This window comes from Pseudonaja textilis, chromosome 7 (assembly GCF_049901715.1).
Source record: "Pseudonaja textilis isolate UNSWEBS1 chromosome 7, rPseTex1.2, whole genome shotgun sequence".
Lineage (NCBI taxonomy): Eukaryota > Metazoa > Chordata > Lepidosauria > Squamata > Elapidae > Pseudonaja > Pseudonaja textilis.
Genome location: NC_141996.1, coordinates 24,850,913 through 24,859,089, shown reverse-complemented (window position 1 = coordinate 24,859,089; position 8,177 = coordinate 24,850,913). Strand labels below are relative to the sequence as shown.

Genomic DNA, 8,177 nt, shown 5'->3' with positions numbered 1-8,177 from the left:
ACCACGTTAGGAATTGTTGTAAGCCACCCAGAATAGCTGGCAGGGCAAGCTGGCAGCAAATAAATTACATCCTCTAACCCCCACCCTCCTTTAACCTCAACTATCCACTATTGACCCATTCCTAAGAGGTCTGTAAGGGGTGTACATAAGTGCACCATCGTGCCTACCGTCCCTGTCCTTTTGTCCCCATTTATTCGTACCTATTTCCTGTATTCTTACTCATGTTTATACTTTTACCTATTCTCTTGTAAGCGATTGACAAATCAAATCAAATAAATAAATAAAATCAACCAACCAAACCCAATAGATTCTACTAGGCATTTACCGACTGCTTCTTGAAACACTTCATCCCGTGTAGCTTGTCAATGTTGTCTCCCGGGTTAATGCTCAAGCGAACCGAAGACCCCTTGGGTGGGTGGGTGGGTAGGGGGTGGCCCGTGGAATTAAATCGTGGAGGGGTTTTTTGGTTTGGTGCCCGTCGAGAATAAAAGGCGCCTGGAGGGAAAAGAGTGGAGAGACTTTCACTTCACTAATGATCGGCACCAGGAAAAGGCGCCTCTCAGGTTGGTCTGTTGCTATTGCTGCTGCTTTCGTCGTGGGGGCCCGCCACTCCACACTCTTCCTCTCCCCCCCTCCTTCTTTTGCTCAAGTTGCCTTCCTCGTTTTTTAGCCCGCTTTTTCCCCTCTTAAGGTGGCTCGGCGAATTGAGGCGGCCTCCGCTGAAAGCTTTGCGCTTTTCCGAGGGCAGAGGGGCCTTAAAAGGAACCTCTTCGCCTCCCTCCACCGCCAGCCTCCGAGCTTAAGCTGCGTTCCGCGGCGCTGCATGTAAGGAAGAGCCTCGCACCGGCTTCGCTCCAGTCGGGGGGAGAGAGAGAGAGAGAGAGAGGCGAATCGCTGGAAAGTGGCTGTTGTCGTCGCCGCCGCCGGGCACGTGCAGCAATCGCACTCGTGAACCTGTAGCCGAGAAGCTGGACCAGCCGCCTTGGTCTGCGGGAGACGCCGCTTTTTTGATACGCTGGCTGATCCTCCGCCGGCACTTGCTCGGAGCTTCTCGGAGATCTTCAAGACTGGCTTCAGAAGCAAAGCGACGCATTGATTTTCGGCAGGTAAGGCAGACACACAGCTTGAATCTTCTACCACTGATGTTACATTGGGGACAAATGGTCTCTCTCTCTCTCTCTCTCTCTCGTCACTTTTCCGGGGTTTTTTGGTCAAGGTGGGACATATGGTTGGACAGGAGCAACTCTTTCAACAGCAAGCATAAAATAGATTTGGTTATTAGTAAAGCCTCGGGCTCCCTTTTTTCCCCCATCTTCAAATATGAATTATTTATGTCTTTCCACCAAATTTTGAAAAGAAAAAAAGAAGACATACTACAAAATTCTTCCCCCTACGTCCCCTGTATTTTTCCCCCCGTTATGTATCTCTACTATTCCAATGAAAGAATTCTCTTTTAACCCATCCATCTTCTCCAGGGGCAAAAGTCACCTGGGCTTAATTAATGAGGGAATGTGTATGTGGGATGCGCTGCTACACTTTGCTGATCTCACATGCCTGTGGGAGAAAGAGCAAAGCAGGAGTAGAGAAATTCAAAAGGACTCCCTCTGCTAATTTTCAAGCTAACCTCCTTTTGTTTGAGTGAACAAAAGAGATTACAACTAGCAGCTGTAGCGAGTAGGGGGAGAACGATTTTTCAAGATGCAGTAAAATGACTAATTATAAGATGGCAAGAGAGATCTATCTCAAGTTCGGAAGCAGCGCGATGTGATGGGGTGCTAGTTAAATATTAAGTAGAAGAATATATATATTTTCTTGGTCTTCTCAATCCCTTTGTCCTTGTTATGGCTGATTTTACATAGGAACCATCCTTCTCCTTTAGTTTTTGGCCGGTGGATAAATTAGATGAAGATAAGAATTTCATTTCTCTTGCTGTTCTCAAGCAGCTCTATCAGAAATGAAAAATCAGGGAAATATCAAGCAAGTGAAATGGGGATTTAATTCCCCAAAGGAGAGTTTTGTGTAAAGTCCTACTGGGCTACTCGAAAAGCTATTGTTATCATTAGGATGATTCTGGACTAGCATGAGTTGCACTTTGGTTTTCAGAAAACTCTTAGATTTGTCCTAAAGCATTTACAGAACTGAGTTATGACATTAAAGACAGTTTCTAATGCAAACCCTCTTGGTAAGCAAAGCATACAGTACCAATGAAATGGGAAGTTCATTATGGATTTGATATAGATGTCTCTGAAAAAAACATAAGGTCAATGGTCATTTTGGATTCCTCTGCAGCCCTGGCTTGGTAACATCTAATAAATGTTGAGTAATCATTCCCCCTCCAGTTTATTTGGACAGAAGACCCAATGTTTTGAACCTTTTGTTTGAAGTTCAGCAGGTTCAACTTTAGAAGAACGTCCCAATGTTAAATAAAATCCAATTTCATTTGAATGTAGCTTCATTGCAGGGTAGATTATTTTAATCCAGATAATTTGGATCCTGCCTAGCATGAATAATGGCAATATACAATTCCAGCTCCTTTTGAAAAATCCTTGTCACAGGGAAAAATGAGTAGGAAGCATAGGGAATTTCAGGGTCTTTCCATCTGTTTCTCATCTGCTTCTAGAATCTAAAATGGCTTTAGCAATGTATCATTTCCTCCAGTCATGCTTGCAATAAAAGTGCCTAGAAGAACGTATCAGAGAAGTCACTATCACTCAGGTGAAATGTACACAAAATCTACATATACAGAAAAAGACAATCTGATTCCAATCAAGATCATATACTGCAATATACTGCAATTGAGGCATTTTTAGAGGAAAATGAGTTTCTTGGGTTTTCTTTCAGGGAATTACAAAAAAGTGAGATATACTGTGAACTGAATCCAGATGATCAGCAGATTAAGTCTCTAGCATTCTCCAGCAAAAGGACATTTTTTAAAAAATATCAGCAATCTACCCTTCAAAAGAGCATTAAAAAATCTCTTACAACGCATCACATATAGGCTTGGGGATCATCTACATCTCCATTAGCTTCTGGTCTTACTCTGCAAGACCTCTTTTTGGGAATTAAAAGGGTCATTTTTACTTCGTTCTTTCTGTACTGCAAGAACAAACCTTTAACTAGCCAAAATTGTCAGTTTTCATATGTTTGAATGTTACACAAATTAAAATATGCTACATACAAAGAATGAGTATGTCAAATGACTGAAAAGGTGTATTATGAGAGATCTGTGTTGGTTGAAGCTATTGTATGAGCAGACCAACTTGGATATGTTATAATGTATATTTATCATCCTTAGAACACAGGAAATGTCAAGATAATCTTGAATGTTTCTGTACATAAATGTGTACATACATGTTTACACGCTTACATATTTCATAGAGATTTCCCAAACAAACTGCAAATGCTTCCCCAAATCAGAATTTAGGCTCCTGGCAAAAGTGGAGTGAAGGTGAATCAAATACAAATAGAAGTGCAGCAGGTTCAAGTGGGGTAGTGATAGAATATTGAATAACCTTCAGTTGGTAAACAGCTATCTGCAAAGTATGTGCCTTCTATATTGCATGGGTTCAGTTTTCAGCCAGAATGCATAATCAGTGCCATTTCATACTTTCCCCATTTTGGGAAAAGTTAAATCTCAAGTTTGTCCTTTTCTAAGTTTTATGCCCAATTAAAAAGACTGTAAAGGCTTGAAGCAGGGAGCTGAAAGGGAGTTTTCTCTGTTTGTTGTAGTCCTGATGAAAAACCTGCAGTTTTCATTGGCAGGAAATTGCTTCTTTGGTACAAATGCAGAAAGTTTTCTCCCATTGCAAACAGCAGCTTCAGAAGAGGGCTTTTTATTAAGGCTGCAGCAGCGTTTTCCTCTCCCTACTGATTTGGTACAGTCTTCATAATTTACATACTGTATGCTGCATTTGGGAGAAAACACCCAAGGCCATTAAGTACAAAAATATATTTAACATGGCTTTTAATTTGGCCTTGTGTTGATTTTCATGATGCTTTTTCTTGCTTGCAGACTTCTGATCAGAAAACATGAAAGTAATATTGATTCTGGTTGCTTTTCCTGCATAACAGAATTTTTAATGGACATGCAGTATTCCTTTGATAAGTCTTGAAGTGATCTAAAAGCACAAGTAAGGAAGAAAAAGAAAAAAAGCTAGCAAAATTACAACAAAATAAAAATATGAAATGTAGAGGAAATAAGTTTATAGCAACAACTGTAATGTGTGAAGTACTTTGAAGATTAAAGCACTGGGTTTAGCTTTCAGTGCTACCTGGAAAACATTCCTGATGTGTCTTGAATGCAGAAACCAGTGAAGTGTTATAGTGAGAAATTATTTTAAATTCCACTGTTTGATATTTAAGAAATGATTTGATTCAATATTTGATTCAATATTTGAAGAAGAACAGCTGCTAACTGAAATGAAGGAAGATTTCTTCTATCTGTAAACAGTAAGTAGAACAAGAAGTTTTCTTCTCTTTAGTTATAGGAATCAAAATCTGTACTTTTGGCAATTATGCCTATATGTAATAACATTGTTTGGCAACTCAGAATCTGTAGAGTATTTGATAGCCCTCAGGTTACACTCAGGTTATATCACCAACATTTGGCTACCTGATTCCCACTGCCACAATTTTTCAGATTGGAGTTGGGCTTGTTTTGAGGGTCAGGTTCGTTTATTAATAAAATATACAAAACAATTACATGAAAAGTTTAACAGGCTTAATATGCTTATTATTTACTTATTTGTTTTACTGTTCCTCCACCCTGACTCTCTAAGCTTTCCCAAGTGCTCCAAGTCAGATTGAAAAAGGCTCGGCTCACAATATAGCTGCCTATCTTCTAACCTACTCTGGTAGCTCCCAATGAAACAAAATTGTCATAGAAAACACTCCACACATCTCTTATACAATGAATAATTTCACTTCAATAGGAACATATCTACTCCTTTATCGAAGCTTACACATCTCAAGAACAGGTTGGTGGGTAGTAGGGTACCATGTACAGACAGCATATGTCACATCGGGGAATTCCCCATCAGGGATGGGGAATTTAAAAGGTATAGCCTGTGTGGCCCATCTATGGGCCCCTAGCTTTACTTTCACACAGATCAAATTCGCTTATTTGGAATAATGGAAGTTTAAGAGAGAAAATGTGTCCTTTAAGTTTGGGAGAAATTTAATGAACAGCCCCTATTCAAGAACCATGAATGGTCATTTTTATCTCCAGCAATTTTGTAGTCATGTCCTTGCAGTCATGTCCATGGTCTTTGAAGTCATGATCCTATTTCCTTACCCATTATTTTACTGGTTGAGAAGAAGACTAATAGAGTCTCATCTTGAAGTACATGATGCTACAGTGCCAAATCTTCCTGCAAGTGACCTCATCTGATTAGTGAATTCCTATTTCATTCCCAAAGCCTTTCTTTTTTTTTTCTGTCTTTCTTTCTACCTAGCCCCACATTCTTGCTTCAATCCTGAACAATATCTGGCTAGTTTCTTAGCTTACCTTGCGATTAGTTAACCAACTATATTTCATATCATGGTAGCCACACCATTGAATTTATCCTACTATGAGTATTTTTTGGAGTTTGGGACTTCTTTTTTCATCTTGTAAGGCTTTGGCCAATATGGCTTTGGTCTTTCTATCTTCCAAATGTGTGCGTTGTCATGAAGATTTCTGAGATAATATAACAGGTACAGAACATCCACCAATCATTTCTAAAAAGAATACCTGAAAGAACCCTAGCACACACTGAATCACCTTGGATATGGAAGTTGTCATGATTTTATACTATAATTTATGGTCTTCCTTTTTGAAGGTTGGATTGTTGAGGCTGATTGCACTAGGAAATGCTTGTAACTGTAATTTCAACATACTTGGAAGACGCCAGATTGGAGAAGATCTTAATGTGAAAAATTTGTGTTCCCTTTCAGATTTTTATGTAAGAATGGACAGCTGCATCTATTTCCAGTAACCCACTAGTCCCCTCAGTTTCATATGAGTTAATTCATAGTTGATCTTCTCAATTTCTTTATTAATCCAACATTTTTAGAGAAAATATTCATTTTTCATGAAACTTTTTATTTTTTTTTCTGTGAAATGCATATTTTATATATGATTCCAGTATCATGAACAATTTTGCTAAGTTCCAATAAAGGAAAATTCCAAAGGATGTCTGTGTTCTGACCTATTTATTAGTCAAGAAGCCTGGCTGAGATCAGTTTGTTTAAAAATAAATATCAAGCTTCCCTGTGAATCAATATTGTCTTATATTGATTCTTGAATTAATCAAAAATGTAATTCTGTAATATAGTTCGGTATTGGAAATATTGTGGAATTCAATAATTGTGATATGACTTTACTTCTGTGTCTATCATTAGTGTTACATTATGGGTACATAGAGCCAAGAATAACCTCTGAGTTAACATAGGATTTTGACTAAGCCTTGAACCTCCAAAACTCTGACTAAGCTTTGGCCTCTTTCAATGGGGTGTTCTACCTATAAATATGTTGTGGTAGAAAATCTACACTGCAATAGTATTGCCATGGCATCATAAATCCACTATATTTAATAATCTCATCATTGTACAAAGCAAATTATCTCCTTTCTAATCTATCTAACATATTTTCCAATCTCTACCCCCTTTTGCCACCCAATAAATTTAAATAAATAAAACATATTCTTTTAGAAATAAATTCAATCTTCTTTTATTCCCTTAAATGTAACTATTTAGTAGTGCTAAAAAGTCTTTAATTAAGGAGAAAATAAGGAGACAGGCCATGGAGGATAGTAATCATACCGCAGCATATTCAGTGCAGCAAAAGAAGTAATTGGTATATTAATATATATAACTGGTGTATAATAATTGGTAGTGTCAATTTCAGAGCTGCTAGCGAAAGAAGAAGGCAGCTTCTTCTTTCAGAACCATCTGAGCTTCAAAAGGCTGAAACTAATGAGGTAGACTTAGTGGCAAACGAATGGGATTATTCTTGAAAGCTGCACAAATCCTGGAAAAGGAGTGAGCAACAGCATGCATGAAAGAGGAGACTAGGCTTCTGCAGAAACTAGCTGACTAGTGAAAGTGGGTAAGAAAGACCATTCCCATTTCCAGGCAGTATTTCCAGAGTGACTGCAGAGAGGTAGAAAGCGAGAACCAGCATGGTCTGGGGTCATTCTGAAGTGGCAGTGCTACAGCAGCTCTCATTGCAAAAAGCACCCAAGCAGGAGGGAGAAAGCGGGACAGTACAGCATTAGCAGTTTGATGATGCATTCAAAGAGGCTGTGATGGTCTGTATTGCTAGCAAAAGAGACAGGGGAAAAAAATCATTAAGGCACAGCAGAGATAGCATGAGCAGTCACCCCTCCCTTCCATGCCTACACCAGCATGTCCAAATATAATGCACAATTGCTAGGCATTGACATTTCTCCACTATTTTCTTTTATTGGTTCTTCTTCCATTTGATGAAAGAGACTTTTCTTTCCCAGAAGATAAACATCGTGTGTTTGAACCTCAAGCGTTTTTCTGGTTGTCTTCAACCCCCCTGGCTTCTTGGCCTTCATTTAATTTAGAAAGTAGGGTATCAAGAAGGAATTCCAACCCTTGGGATTTTTCAGTAGCAGTGATGATGTTACTGTTAATAACAATAGCACTTAGACTTATATACTGCTTCACAGTGCTTTATAGCCCTCTCTAAATGGTTTACAGAATCAGCATATTGCCCCCACAATCTGGGCCCTCATTTTACCCACCTCGGAAGGATGGAAGGCTGAGTCAACTTTGAGCCTGGTGAGACTCGAACTGCCAAAATTGCAGGCAGCAATTAAGATCCTGCCTAGCCAAGTTGTTGGAAAAATTCTGTTTGTCTGGAAAACTTCAGAAAATCATATACCCAATTTCTTTGTCCATAAAACTGAAGAATTTTCTGAACCCTTGGAAAGAGTAGCAACTTTTCCCTGTCTTCTCCCTCCCTCCACATATTGAAAGTGTTGGCAATAGAAAGGTGACCTACATTCATGGTCACTAATCCATCAGATAATGATTTAATACAACTTTAATACAAATTGCCACTTGCATATGCTACTTTGCTGAAATTGGACAACACATCATTCAGTATGGTGGTATCATTATTTCACATACATCAATTCTTTTGATGGACCCATTGCAAATAAACGTTG

The 8,177-nt window shown here is 38.9% G+C and overlaps 1 protein-coding gene across 6 annotated transcripts in view; it reads left to right on the top strand.

Annotated features, from left to right (window-relative positions):
- The first annotated feature begins 460 nt into the window (after positions 1–460).
- Positions 461–8,177, top strand: part of LOC113441713 (galactosylgalactosylxylosylprotein 3-beta-glucuronosyltransferase 1-like) — a 55,136-nt gene continuing 47,419 nt past the window's right edge. For 4 of the 6 annotated variants that reach the window (XM_087937268.1, XM_087937266.1, XM_087937265.1 and 1 more), the window contains exons 1-2: positions 474–563; positions 692–1,106. The gene's annotated coding sequence lies outside the window, so the exon portion shown is untranslated. Of the gene's footprint in view, positions 1,107–8,177 lie in introns of all 6 variants that reach the window. The other 2 variants (XM_087937269.1, XM_087937267.1) reach the window with 2 other exon arrangements.